We start from the raw sequence: 15,134 nt of genomic DNA on the forward strand, positions 1-15,134 counted from the left end.
CGGCCGCCCCCGACCGTCAGATGCTTACACCGTGTAGGAGGGGGGAAAAAAAATCTCAGCCCGGCTGCCTTGCCTCGTCGAGAAACGTGGCTTGCCTCGGAGACACTGGAGGTCACCACCCCCGTGACCACACCTCTCCGACTTTCATGTACGACCATATAATCTCACTAAAACACTAGTAACACAATAAGCAGATAAGGGATTTTCCAGAATTACCCTAGTAAATGTGTCTAATAACATCTGAATCGTTCCCACTGCCCTCGTCTTTTTTTCTAGTCCTTCACTCTCACTTTCCTCATCCACGAATCGTTCATCCTCGCTCAAATTAATGGGGAAATTGTCGCTTTCTCGATCCGAATCGCTCTCGCTGCTGGTGGCCATGATTGTAAACAATGTGAGGAAGTGAGGAGCTCCACAACCCGTGACGTCACGCGCACATCGTCTGCTACTTCCGGTACAGGCAAAGCTTTTTTATTAGCGACCAAAAGTTGCAAACTTTATCGTCGATGTTCTCTACTAAATCCTTTCAGCAAAAATATGGCAACATCGCGAAATGATCAAGTATGACACATAGAATGGACCTGCTATCCCCGTTTAAATAAGAACATCTAATTTCAGTAGGCCTTTAAGTCTCGCATGTCATCTTTATTTATCTGCAAAGAGCTCTTGTTGGCCCCGCCTTCTTCCTAATTTCTAACCAATCAGTCCCTTAACTGCCCTTACGTAATGCCACCGCTCGTGTGTCTATTTAAACTGATTTCAAAAGTTAATGTTATAAATAAAGGTTTAAATAAATAAATAAAATAAAACAAAATAAAAAATAAACTGATTTCAAAAGATGCTCTTTTAAATTATACATTTATAAAAGTATGTTTCATTATTTGTCATTTTGTATGGAGAGTCAAATAGGACATACATATATAAATGTATTTATAATATATTTAAGTAAATGTGTCATTAATTAATTAAAATTACAATTACATGTGTTATTTACCCTCGTGTAACGTTCATATTGTTGTTACTCAGCCAGCGTTTGTGGGTCTGATGGACCCGTTGCATTTTGTGGCTTTTAATGCCTCACAATCAAACACTTTTATGTTAAAATACTGAACCCAATAAACATCTGTTCAGTATTTCAACATAAAAGTGTTTGGTTGTGATGCATTAAAAGCCACAAAATGAAATGGGTCCATCAAACCCACAAACGCTAGCTAAATAACAACAATATGAACATTGTATTAAAAATTTCTCTGCCAGTTTGTGCATCCCTCAGGGATTCTTCTTTTGTGTTTCTGCATCTGTGGTTCCCACTCAAGGTTGCAACTTTGTTTGTCAACACTCTGTTTGTCTGCTCTCATTTTCTCGCACATTTTACCCTCTGATGTTCTGTGTACCTACACTCTGTCCTCCTCCTGTCTAGGCCTGTATAGTGTGTGTGTGTGTGTGTGTGTGTGTGTGTGTGTGTGTGTGTGTGTGTGTGTGTGTGTGTGTGTGTGTGTGGTACACAGAAAATCAATTTCCACACTTCTATTAGCCCTGGGTCCAGTGGACCCAGACATCTTGTATGTAATAGAAATGTTTAGAGGGGGTGTATGGTGTGTAGTCATTAAATATGTATTCTGATATATGTTCTTCACAGAAAATGAACCAAAGTCAGTGAGTCTCAGTTTGAAAAATTAATTAATTGTATCATTTTTCTTTTAATAAAAAAATAATGAAAACGGGTCCCACAGACCCGAACACCACACAAGGGTGTTTGGGTCAATTAACAACTAATTAATAACATATATTATTAATTAATTGAATGTAAAATTATATTTATTACCCTTTAATGAATTGTTTCACACAATTTAATCAATCCATCCATCCATTTTCTATACCGCTTGTCCCTTTTGGGGTTGCGGGGGGTGCTGGTTATCATTTAACTCATTACTAATTTACTGCCTTCAATTATTTCCTGTCATCGCTTCATCAATTTATTATTAACTCAGCCATCAAAGTCAGTGGGTGGGTCCTAACACCTGATTGGTTACCACTTGTCTGTGGAACGTCAACCAGGTCAGTATCTTGGACTGAAAGTACGACAAAAACTCAGAAAACTGTTCCGATATTTTTTTTTGTTTTAACTGCGACATGCAAGTCTTGCTTCCACATACTCCAAAAGATCTACAAGATCTACCACCAACTCCCCAAAGGGTACCAGTGTGTTCTTTTTTTAGCCTCCATGTTTGGAGACCAAACCAATCATTGGACTAGATTTGTGTTAGCCCCGCTCACTGACTTTGATGGCTGAGTTTAACAGAAACAATAAACTCGTGAAGTGCTCACACACAGGACCATACAATTATTCAACAAATCCTGTAATGATTCATTAAATCTAAAAATCATGAAATAATAAAATCAATAATTAATTGATAAATAATTAATGATTGAAATAATGAAATAAGTCAATGTACTATGACATGAAATGAATTAATCACACATTTATATATTTAACCCCGAATATAATTAACTAATAACAAATTTAAGAAATTATTTAAAAATGAACTTATTTGTCTTTTTAGACGCAAATTAACCCCTCCCCACCCTGCCCCCTATTGCTGACTGCGACTGCTTCTCTGACCCGCGAGCCCTTTTTGTAGTTTTAGAGTTACACTTCTCGCAGCGCTCACTCAGATGGTGAGAAAAAAATTATTATATTTAATATGAAGTAAAGGCACGCTCACACGGAGAGGAGAAAACGACGCCCTCATAAAAGGAGTGGAGGAAAAAGAAAATAAGTTGAGTGCAATACTCAATATCTCAATACTTTCACAATAGGCTACAATGCTACATCGCTAACGTTACAAATTGTCCATCTACTCTTATTTGACTTTTCGCTTCATTGTTTCCACCAGTAGCATAAATCAGGGGTTCTTAACCTTTCTTGACCTCAGGGCTCCACTCAAATATTAACACCGAATTAGTAATCTTACTCTTGATTGTAATCATATCCAATAATTACATCTCACCTACTTACGGTTTAACACCTTGTCGATTGATATGAAAGCATGTGCTAATCACAAAGATTATAATCAAGGCTTAGGTCAGGCTGATTAGAAAAATAAATACAAAACCCAAAACCAATGATTTGCAAATCTTTTTCAACTTATATTCAATTGAACAGACTGCAAAGACTAGCCTATTTCAGCAACAATCGGGCGGACGGCGGCGTACACCCTGGACAAGTCGCCACCTCATCGCAATAGATATTTAATGTTCGAACTATAAACTATTTTTTTGTTGTTGTAAATAATCGTTAACTTCAAATTTAATGGCAGAAACCAGTGCAAAAAAGTTGGCAGAAGGGCATTTTTACAACTGTGTTACATGGCCTTTCCTTTTAACAACACTCAGTAAACGTTCCGGAACTGAGGAGACCAATGTATGAAGCTTTTCAGGTGGAATTCTTTCCCATTCTTGCTTGATGTACAGGTTATTTTGTTCAACAGTCCGGGGTCTCTGTTGTGGTATTTTAGGCTTCATAATGCGCCACACAGTCTAGTACCCGCACTCTTTTACTACGAAGCCACGCTGATGTAACACGTGGCTTGGCATTGTCTTGCTGAAATAAGCAGGGGTGTCCATGATAACGTTGCTTGGATGACAACATATGTTGCTCCAAAACCTGTATGTTCCTTTCAGCATTAATGGTCCCCTCCCAGATGTGTAAGTTACCCATGTCTTGGGCACTGATATACCCCCATACCATCACAGATGCTGGCTTTTCAACTTTGCACTTAGAACAATTCGGAGGGTTATTTTCCTTTTTGTTCCAGAGGACATGACGTCCAGAGTTTACAAAAACTCTTTGAAATGTGGACTCGTCCGACCACAGAGCACTTTTCCACTTTGCATCAGTCCATGTTAGATGAGCTCGGGCCCAGCGAAGCCGGCGGCGTTCCTGGGTGTTGTTGATAAATGGTTTTAACTTGAACTCGGCCAGCTTTTTTGAAACATGTTGCAGGTATCAAATTGCAAATGAGCTAATATTTATTTTGATGTGTGAACGTTAAGTATCTTGTCTTTGCAGTCTATTCAATTGAATATATGTTGAAAATGATTTGCACATCATTGTATTCTGTTTTTATTTACTATTTACACAACGGGCCAACTTTACTGGTTTTAGGGTTTGTAGTAACCATATGTACTGCATAAGAAAGGAATCATAAAAACTGATAAAAATACATTAACACACAATTATGTTATGCTAAAATAAACTAAGTTAATCAGGAATATGTTTCTTACATAAACTGTCAATAAAATAAATAGCAAATGAAAATAGAGTTTCACCACTTTAGTCATAGTTTTTTGTGCTTAAGAAACTACTTTATGACTTTTAACGCCATACTTCCTCTGTTTGTTTGATATTCTCATTACTGCCACAAGTGGTGAGTAAGTGTATTACAAGTGAGTACTGATTTGGCCACAGAGAAGAAAAATATCTTTTTTTAGCGGCCTGAAAACTGTTAAGAAACACTGCCATAAATAACTCACTCTGCTATTAAATATAGTTTTGGAGAAAATATTTCTACATTACATTTACACTTAATTTTTTTCTTATTAAACATATATATGCATATTAGGGCTGGGCGATATATCAATATACTCGATATATCGCGGGGTTGTCTGTGCGATAGAGAAAATGACTATATCGCATACCTGCCAACCCTCCCGGATTTTCCGGAAGACTTCGTAAATTCAGCGCCTCTCCCGAAAATCTCCCGAAATTCAGGCGGAGCTGGAGGCCACGCCCCCTCCAGCTCCAGACTTGACTCAATGTTGTGACCCTCTTAAACAGGACAATACTGCCATGTACTGTACATAGAATAAAATGTAAATATATTCTACATTTAAGTGCAGTCAAGGAACATGCATTAGGGAGTCTGTTCTGAAGCCCACAGTAAAGAGACGTAACTTCAACACGTCGCCTGGTTATTGACTCCAACCCAATATATTACACCGTCGACGAGCAAAATGAAGAAATACGCTTGCAAGTTACAGAACGATTGGAAACAAGAATTTCAGTTAATCCAGGAGAGTTCGAAGGGGATGGGGTATGTTATGTTGCCTGTAAATTTCGTAGAACAGACTTCTCCATTGAACACGGCGGCCGAACGGATATACTCAGCCATGAACAGTAAGCGAAGCACAAAGCGTCCGCAGCGCAGCATCGTTCACAACCAAGTATTATGGCCCACCTCGCAAAATGGAGACCCGATGGTGTATCTTATGCTGAGACAAAGATGGCTATGCTGAAAGCTGGAAGCAACATCCCCTTCTCATTTGCGGATGTCTACAACAAATCCGTGAAGGATGTTCCCGGATTCGGAGATCGCTCACCAATATGCAAATGGCAGAACAAAAGTTACTCAAATAGTGAAAGGTAAGTGTTGTTGCTTTTTTTAGTAACCAGCAAGCACAGTACAGTTAGTAGAACTGTGTTTTTATTACTGTGTATTTGATAGGTGCCGTCGGAAATTCAACTATTTCTTTTATTTATATATATATAATAAAACAAATATATATAGCTAGAATTCACTGAAAGTCAAGTATTTCATACATATACATATATATATACATATATATATATATATATATATATATATATATATATATATATATATATATATGAAATACTCGAGTTGGTGAATTATACGCCACCCCTCTTAACCACGCCCCCCACCCCAACCACGCCTCTGCCCCACCCCCGACCACGCTCCCCCACCCCCCGAAATCGGAGGTCTCAAGGTTGGCAAGTATGCTACATCGTGATATCCGAGTACACGTTCTCACGCAATTGTTTTTAGCTGCAGGCATTACACTACAGTCTCTTCTCACTCTTTCTTGTCTCCCCTTCTCACAGACAGCAAGCGCACCTTCTTACATACGTCACATACTGTCACGTCATACGCCCTCGCATGAGAGGTAGCAGCATGGGTAACATTAGCTGTGATGCTAGTGGAGTGGTGCGAGTGGTAATACGAGAGAGAGAACGTGCCAATCTAGTAACAAATGAAAGAAGAATTAATTCTTAAGAAAAACAGCACGGGGTGCATCCTCTGGCGGTGGTTTGGCTTCAAACATGAATATGTCGAACAAGTATGTGGCATAAGTGTTGCTAAAAAAAGTAGCACTGACTGCTAATTTGTAGCATCATTTGAAAAGTCACCCGCTAGAGAATGAAGAGTGCTTGAAACTGCATGTCAACATCTCCGTTCGATGCCACATCAACAAAATGCCGAAGAAACCATTTCCGGAACGTATGAAAAAAAATAGTCAACAGAATTGAATAACGTCCGTAGTAACCTACCACATAGCAAAGGACATACACTATTCGATTTCCTGTTACGCAGCTCATTTTCATTTGACAGTTATTGAAGTATATTGTGTGACATCATGCACAAAAGTACACTTTATTTGTTTAAAACTATTGTAGTGGCGTTCTGTAAAAAAAGTGCACTTTAATTTAGTGTTGTTTTTATATGTCATCTTAGTGATATCATGCACAAAAGTGCACTTTATTTGTTTTTAACTATTTTAGTATTGTTCTGTTCAAAAAGTACACTTTAATTTAGTATTGTTTTGATATGTCATCTTAGTGACGTCATGCACAAAAGTGCACTTTATTTGTCTTAAACTATCTTAGTATTGTTCTGTTCAAAAAGTACACTTTAATTTAGTGTTGTTTTGATATGTCACCTTTGTGACATCATGCACAAAAGTGCACTCATAGCTTGTTTTAAAATGTCTCTGACAATCTTGCACTTTCTGATTTGGAATTGACATGAATGTTTGTGCCACTGCCTAATAAATACAGTTTTGGTCAATTGACTTAGTTGTGATTTCCCTCTGTGCATGAAAGTTTAAAATAAGCGTATATTAATGCAGTATGAAGAAGAATGTTTTAATGTAGACACATAGAATCATCATACTGCTGTGATTATATGCATCAAGTGTTCATTCAAGGCTAAGGCAAAATATCCAGATATACATCGTGTATCGTGACATGTCTTAAAAACATCGATATATTAATAAAAGGTCCATATCGTCCAGCCCTAATGCATATATATTTTAAAATTTGAATAATTTTTTATTAACATTTAAAATTATGAATCAAGTTAGAATCTTTTTTTTTTGTGCACCCCTATTCCTTTTACTTTGGTAGTTTTTTTCATGTTTATACTTATTTAGCTGTATACAGTCAAGAGCGGGGATTCTCAAACTTAAATATTCAAACACAATGTTACTGTTCAAAACTGCAGTATGACATGTAATATAATATTAGCAATATCTTGACGACCCGCCCACTCCGTGTTGTGTTTCTCCAAAGTTAGCAATATTATCGTTAGCATTGGCTTTTTAATCCTGCCTTTTAACAAAGAGTCTTCCTCTTACAACGGATGTGAGCGAGCGTGTGATGGAAAGAGGCCGTGTCTGCATGGTGCCATGTTCCCATGCTCCGGCACCGTGCGGCTTCATCCAGCTGCATGGCTGCTGGCTAGGTGGGGGGAGGGGGTGTCATCAAGCTCACGGGTGGTCCGCCCCCACATGGTGCCTCCGCTGCGGTTTGTACATCTTGATAGCGGGCGCGCGGCTCACATTGTGTGTGGCGTTTTATGACAGGGGGAGGCTGGATGCTGGCTGGCTTTATCGGGAAATATCAGGGCGCATGTGGGGGTGTCAGGGGCGCATCGGAAGGGAATCAAGGGGGGGGGGGATAATGGGGACATTAGAGGGTTATCAGGTCAGGATCACAGGGGCATCAAGAGGGTATACAGGCGATATCAAGGGTGGCCGAACGAGGGTGTTCCTTGGGGGCATCAGCAGTAGGATGCGTATCGAAACTTGGTTCCATATTGGCACCAGTTCTAACATCAACAATCTTATTGTGGGATTTGTTACTTAATTTGTTACTTATTGTTGTGTGACTGTTTTTTTTTCACAACACATGATGTTGGCAGATGCTAACTTGTTTTTCTAATTTTGCACGCGTACACCTCAGGGTCATATACCTTGGTACTTGACACAGGCTAAAAAGAAATGTTGCTAGTTTTTCATGTGTAGACCTCAGTCATGTAAACACAATTCGTGTTGTTATGTTTACATGATCAACATAATCATGTAAAAATAATCGTGTAAATATAATATGTTTACATAATTATGTAAAAATATGATATAAACATATAAACACACCTCTGCGATGAGGTGGCGACTTGTCCTGGGTGCACCCCGCCTTCCGCCGGATTGTCGCTGAGATAGGCATCAGTAACCCCTGCAACCCCAAAGAGAATAAGCGGTAGAAAAATTGATGGACGGATGGATAAACACACCTTAATTGTAATTCTATATTACTTAATTCTATAATTTTTCATGTGTAGACCTCAGAGTCATTTAAACATAATCATTTGTGTTAATATGTTTACATGATAAACACAATCATGTAAACATATTTGTTTACATGATTATGTTTATCATCCATCCATCCATTTTCTACCGCTTATTCCCTTTTGGGGTCGCGGGGGGCGCTGGCACCTATCTCAGCTACAATCGGGCGGAAGGCACGGTACACCCTGGACAAGTTGCCACCTCATTGCAGGGCCAACACAGATAGACAGACAACATTCACACACTAGGGCCAATTTAGTGTTGCCAATCAACCTATCCCCAGGTGCATGTCTTTGGAGGTGGGAGGAAGCCGGAGTACCCGGAGGGAACCCACGCATTCACGGGGAGAACATGCAAACTCCACACAGAAAGATCCCGAGCCTGGATTTGAACCCAGGACTGCAGGACCTTCGTATTGTGAGGCAGATGCACTAACCCATCATGTAAACATAATTTCGTATGTTTACATGATTATGTAAACATGTAATATAGACTTTTTTTTTTTTTAGCTAAATTTGCATGTGTACACTTGACAGCCATATAATTAGGTACCTAACAAATGCTAACTTTTTAGGTAGTTTTGAACTTGGTACTTGACACATGCTAACTTTTTTTCATGTATACACCTCAGTGTCATAACTTGGTTATAGACACATGCTAACTTTTTTTAAGCTAAGTTTGCATGTATACACTTTAGAGTCATAACTTGGTACTTGAAACATGCTAACTTTTTTAGATATTTCTAAAAGGCGTACGCCTTAGAGCAGGGGTGTCCAAACTTTTTCCACTGAGGGCCACACACGGAAAAATTAAACCATGCGGAGGGCCGTTTTGATATTTTTAATTTTCAAACCATAACAAAATATATGGATTCTTCTTTTTTTACCTTTAGGACTCCCAGGGACCATAGAGGGTCCCCGTAATTAACATGTGAAGAATAAGTCAAATTATTATTTAAATTTTTATGTAACGCTTACAGTAAGTCTCTATATCAACTTCAGGTTGATATAAAGTTAAAAAAAAAAAAAAAAAGGTTTTGTGCCTTTTCAGTAAAAGACAACTTTTTTTTTTATAGTAAAACTGAAATATGCAGTATTTCCCTCATTGCCCAAAACATTCAGAAAGCAATGTTTGATCTGAATTAATTGGAGCCCTAAAAAGATCAATAATGCAGAACACCATAGATTTAAATGTATTATTATTTCTGAGTAATTACAGCGAAAAAACTTTGGGATCCAAAAGGTCCCCCACTCATAAAGTGATACATTTTTTATATTATTTGTTTTACTTTCAACACTTAAGTTACGAGATCAACTTCACATATATCTGTCGATTTTATGTTTGAACTATTATTTTGTTTGTTTTATGCTCTTTTGTCAAAGAAAACACTGTTTTTGTATGGCAACCACACAATACATGCACATAATATTTTCCACATAAAACATTACAAAGTGAAATATTTGAAGTAATTGGAGCCTTGAATAGGTCAATAATTTGTTCTAATTATTTTTTTTTAAACTTTTTTTTATTTTAGCATTGGCAATAAGAGCAAAATAAAGAAAGACAAAAGAAAATTAAACAGCCTGCATTGCAGCTTTGTGTCAACATTGCAACTTTTCCCCGTTAGATTTCACCTCATTCTACTTTTTTTAGTGTTTTTATTTTTTATTTTTGCAATAGCATTTGTGTGGCGGGCCACTAAACAATTAGCTGCGGGCCGCACTTTGGACACCCCTGCCCTAGAGGCACATAACTTGATACTTAACACATGCTAACTTTTTTTTTTTAGCTATTTTTGCATGTGTAGACCTCCGAGCCATGTAACTTGGTACTTGACATATGCTAACTTTTTTTTAGTAAATTTGCATGTATATACCTCAGTGTCTTAACTTGGTTATAGAAACATGCTAACTTTTTAAAGCTGGGTTTGCATACATACACTTCAGAGTCATAACTTGGTACTTGAAAAATTAGCTCATTTTGCAAACGTACACCTCAGAGGCACATAACTTGGTACTAAACACAGGCTAACCTATTTTTTTAAAGCTAAATTTGCATGTGTACACCTCAGAGCCATATTATTTGGTATCTGACAAATGTTAACTTTTTTGGCTAATTTTGTACACCTTCAGAGGCACATAACTTGGTACTTGAAACATGCCAACTTTTTTTTAGCTAAATTTGAATTAGTTTTATTGATTAATTGAGACTTTTATTAGTAGGTTGCACAGTTAAGTACATATTCCGTACAGCTGACCACTAAATGGTAACACCTGAATAAGTTTTTCAACTTGTTTAAGTCGGGGTCCAAGTAAATCAATTCATGGTAATGTATACACCTCAATGTCATAACTTGGTCTCTAACAAATACTAACTTTTTTTTTTTTGCTAAGTTTGCATGTATACACCTCAGTCATAATTTGGTACTTGACAAATGCTAAATGTTATTCTAACATGCCAACATTAGCATGTCAGCTTGTTTAGTCAATCGACACTATCTGGCACGGCACGCTGCCTCTCAGCATTTCAGTGCGGCTTCGGCTTTTCAGCATTCACACGGAATTTCACCCGCGATCGCATGTCTACTCAGTGGCCTAGTTGTTAGAGTGTCTGCCCTGAGATGGGTAGGTTGTGAGTTCAAACCCTGGCCGAGTCATACCAAGGACTATAAAAAATGGGACCCATTACCTCCCTGCTTTGTCATTCAGCATCAAGGTTTGGAATTGGGGGTTAAATCACCAAAAATTATTACCGGGCGTGGCACTGCTGCTGCTCACTGCTCCCCTAACTTCCCAGGGGGTGAACAAGGGTGCTGGGTCAAATGCAGAGGACACATTTCATCACACCTAGTGTGTGTGTGACAATCATTGGTACTTTAACTTTACTTTAAATTCTATGAACATAAAAATTTATATTTTTGGTAAAGTATTGGTTTGTGTAATGGTTAAAAGTACTGATTTGACCCTAGTAGCAGTTAAAGGCCTACTGAAACCCACTACTACCGACCACGCAGTCTGGTAGTTTATATATCAATGATGAAATATTAACATTGCAACACATGCCAATAGGGCCGGTTTAGTTTAGTAAATTACAATTTTGAATTTCCCGCGGGTTTCTTGTTGAAAACGTCGTGGAATGATGGCGCGTGACGTCTCGGGTTGTAGCGGACATATTAGCCCAGCACCACACACGGCTAAAAGTGGTCTCTTTTCATCGCATAATTACACAGTAATTTAGACATCTGTGTTGCTGAATCTTTTGCAATTTGTTCAATTGATAATGGAGACTACAAATAAGAATGCTGTTGGTGGGAAGCAGGATGATTGCAGCTGTCTTTAGCACCGAAACACAGCCGGTTTTTCTTTGTTTGTTGTGAAGCTTTAACACAGAGCGGTCAAGCGAACATATTTCTCTACGTCAGGGGTGTCAAACTCAAATACAGAGTGGGCCAAAATTTTAAACTGAACAAAGCCGCGGGCCAAGGTTCAACAAATTAACATTTTAATAGGGACCCAAACAAGTTTTGCATTGAATATTGAATGAGCAAGGCTTTTATAACTTTATAGTGACATGCAAAATCGATTTTCAAATAATAATAATAATGATAATTTAAAAATGTCAATGGTATATTAAATAAAATTTAAAAAAAAATTGAATGCCTCTTTCCTATTTGCAGCTTTCTGATGTAAATATCAACATTAACTTGGCCTGGTTTGGTGGTAGCGGGGGGTGTATATTGTAGCATCCCGGAAGAGTTAGTGCTGCAAGGGTTTCTGGGTATTTGTTCTGTTGTGTTTATGTTGTGTTACGGTGCGGATGTTCTCCCTAAATGTGGTTGTCATTCTTGTTTGGTGTGGGTTCACAGTGTGGCGCATATTTGTAACAGTGTTAAAGTTGTTTACACGGCCACCTTCAGTGTGACCTGTATGGCGGTTGACCAAGTATGCATTGCATTCACTTGTTTGTTTGTAAAGTCCGCATATAGTATGTTTGTATGGAGAAAAAGTGGACGGGACGACAGGTTGTAGAGGACGTTGAATGCAATGCTTTTAAGGCAGGTCCCCAATGATGTTGTTTGGGTGGAAATCGACAGAAATTCGTGAGAATGGTTGCCCCGGGTGATTTTCGGCAAGGGCACTGAAATTCGAGAGTCTACCGGTAAAATTGGAAGGGTTGGTAAGTATGAGTATTAGCGGTGAATGCGGTGTTATAATACCTGTGGGCCAGCTCTAATGTTAATTTGATATTGCCTCAAGGGTTAAATTAAAATACACGGTGGGCCAAACTTGGCCCGCGGGCCAGAGTTTGACACCCATGCTCTACGTCAACCAGCAAGTTTTTGGATGGGAAAATTGTAATATTAAGTCTGCTCTTACCGGAGACTTCAGTGGATTATGGGATTTCCTCCTGCAGCTCAAAAAGGCAGCTGTGATCTTGGCTCCTCCATCGGCTTCTCTGTGAGACACTGGCGTTCACCGCAGCCATCCGACTTTCAGTTATGACTTTACAATCTCACTAAAACACTATTAAAACAATAAGCAGACAAGGGATCTTCCAGAATTATTCAAGTAAATGTGTTTGATTACATCTGAAACGGTCCCACTGCCGCCGCCTGGAGCTGTCGCTTCTTTTTTTTTTTTTTTTTGTGCTTCACTCTAACTTTCCTTATCCTTGAATCTTTCATCATCGCTCAAATTAATGGGGAAATTGTCGCTTTCTCGGTCCGAATAGCTCTTGCTACTGGAGGCTCACATTATAAACAATGTGAGGATGTGAGGAGCCCTACAACCTGTGATGTCACGCGCACATCGTCTGCTACTTATAGTAAAGGCAAGGCTTTTTTTATAAGCGACCAAAAGTTGCAAACTTTATCGTGGATGTTCTCTACTAAATCCTTTCAGCAAAAATATGGCAATATCGCGAAATGATTAAGTATGACACATAGAATGGACCTGCTATCCCCGTTTGAATTAGAAAATCTCATTTCAGTAGGCCTTTAAAATGTAAAAAAAACCTTCCCTAATCAGCTAAGTCTATTGGGTTCTCTAGGGGGCATCATCAGAGGTTTCAAAGGGGACATCAGAGCACAATTAAGGGGTTATCTCTAGGGTTTTAGGGTGGCATCAGGTGTATCGGTAATCAATCGCAGGGTTGTGAGGGGGACATTTGGGAGGTTTAAGGGGGTTCCTCAGAAGGAATCAAGGGGAATTTAGACAGACCGCAGAGAGACATCTAAGGGCTATCAAGGGAGCAGCAGCGGATTGCAAAGAGTGTTCTCTGGCAAGTATCAGTGGAGCATGAGGTGGGCAAAGCCAAGTAAACTGTTCTCCATGCTGATGTGGAGGACGCTAATGGACTAGATAATGCTACTTAGTAGTAAAGTGATCCTGAGCTACTCAGCACACATTTAGCTTAGAGATATCACTTACTAACGCTAACTTCCATCTAACCGTACTTTCCCAGCTACAAGGTTATAAAACCATAAAATCCAGTTGTGGAGCGGAGGGGGTGCTGCAGAATCGTTCAGCGCAGCCCGCAAAGACCACTTTTTATTGACTTTCATACGCTGGCAATCACATCTGAAGTACAGGAGTACAATTAGCGTCATAGTAACATTTTATGGCCTTCATCGATATGCCGACAGCGCGTGTGGTCGCCTCGGCGCAACACAAAGACTTTTGTTTCACGAGAAGACCTGATGCGCACATGTCAGAGTGCAGCGTGTCGTCTGAGAGACAAAGAACAATTTGTTGTTCATTGCTGGGGGTTCTGAATATCACAACTGTGAACCACCTTTTCAGGCGAGCTACAAAAGCTTGCCGTGCTCCTAAAGTCAAAATGGACGTCAGCTGTTGAGCGATCTCCAAAATAATGAGAACAAACTCGACAAGTTTAAAGAGGCGCAAGAGTTGATGACAAACATAGCGAGCAGTAAGCAAGTTAGCACCACGTCAGCATCCCCGCCAAAACGAGCCGAAACAAACAAAATATCTGACTTTGACGTACAGCTTGTTTACATGTTCAAACCCTGTTTCCATATGAGTTGGGAAATTGTGTTAGATATAAAAATAAACGGAATACAATGATTTGCAAATCCTTTTCAACCCATATTCAGTTAAATGCACTACAAAGACAATATATTTGATGTTCAAACTCATAAACCCTTTCTTGTTTTATGTAGAGCTTCAGTCGTTCAACAGTCCGGGGTCTCCGCTGTCGTATTTTACACTTCATAATGCGCCACACATTTTTGATGGGAGACAGGTCTGGACTGCAGGCGGGACAGGAAAGTACCCGCACTCTTTTTTCACGAAGCCACGCTGTTGTAACACCTGCCGAATGTGGCTTGGCATTGTCTTGCTGAAATAAGCAGGGGCGTCCATGAAAAAAAACGGCGCTTAGATGGCAGCACATGTTGTTCCAAAGCCTTTATGTACCTTTCAGCATTATTGGTGCCTTCACAGATGTGTAAGTTACCCATGCCTTGGGCTCTACTGCACCCCCATACCATCACAGATGCTGGCTTTTCAACTTTGCGTCGATAACAGTCTGGATGGTTCGCTTACCCTTTGGTCCGGACTACACGATGTCGAATATTTCCAAAAACAATTTGAAATGTGGACACGCCAGACCGCAGAACACTTTTTTACTTTGCATCAGTCCATCTTAAATGATCTCGGGCCCAGAGAAGCCGGTGGGGTTTCTGG

At 39.3% G+C, this 15,134-nt stretch overlaps 1 long non-coding RNA gene across 1 annotated transcript in view; it reads right to left on the minus strand.

The window, feature by feature from the left end:
• The window catches only part of LOC133557032 (uncharacterized), a 105,633-nt gene that overhangs the window by 60,064 nt on the left and 30,435 nt on the right, over positions 1-15,134 (minus strand). The gene's annotated exons all lie outside the window — the stretch shown is intronic.

Source organism: Nerophis ophidion, linkage group LG08 (assembly GCF_033978795.1).
Source record: "Nerophis ophidion isolate RoL-2023_Sa linkage group LG08, RoL_Noph_v1.0, whole genome shotgun sequence".
Classification (NCBI taxonomy): domain Eukaryota; kingdom Metazoa; phylum Chordata; class Actinopteri; order Syngnathiformes; family Syngnathidae; genus Nerophis; species Nerophis ophidion.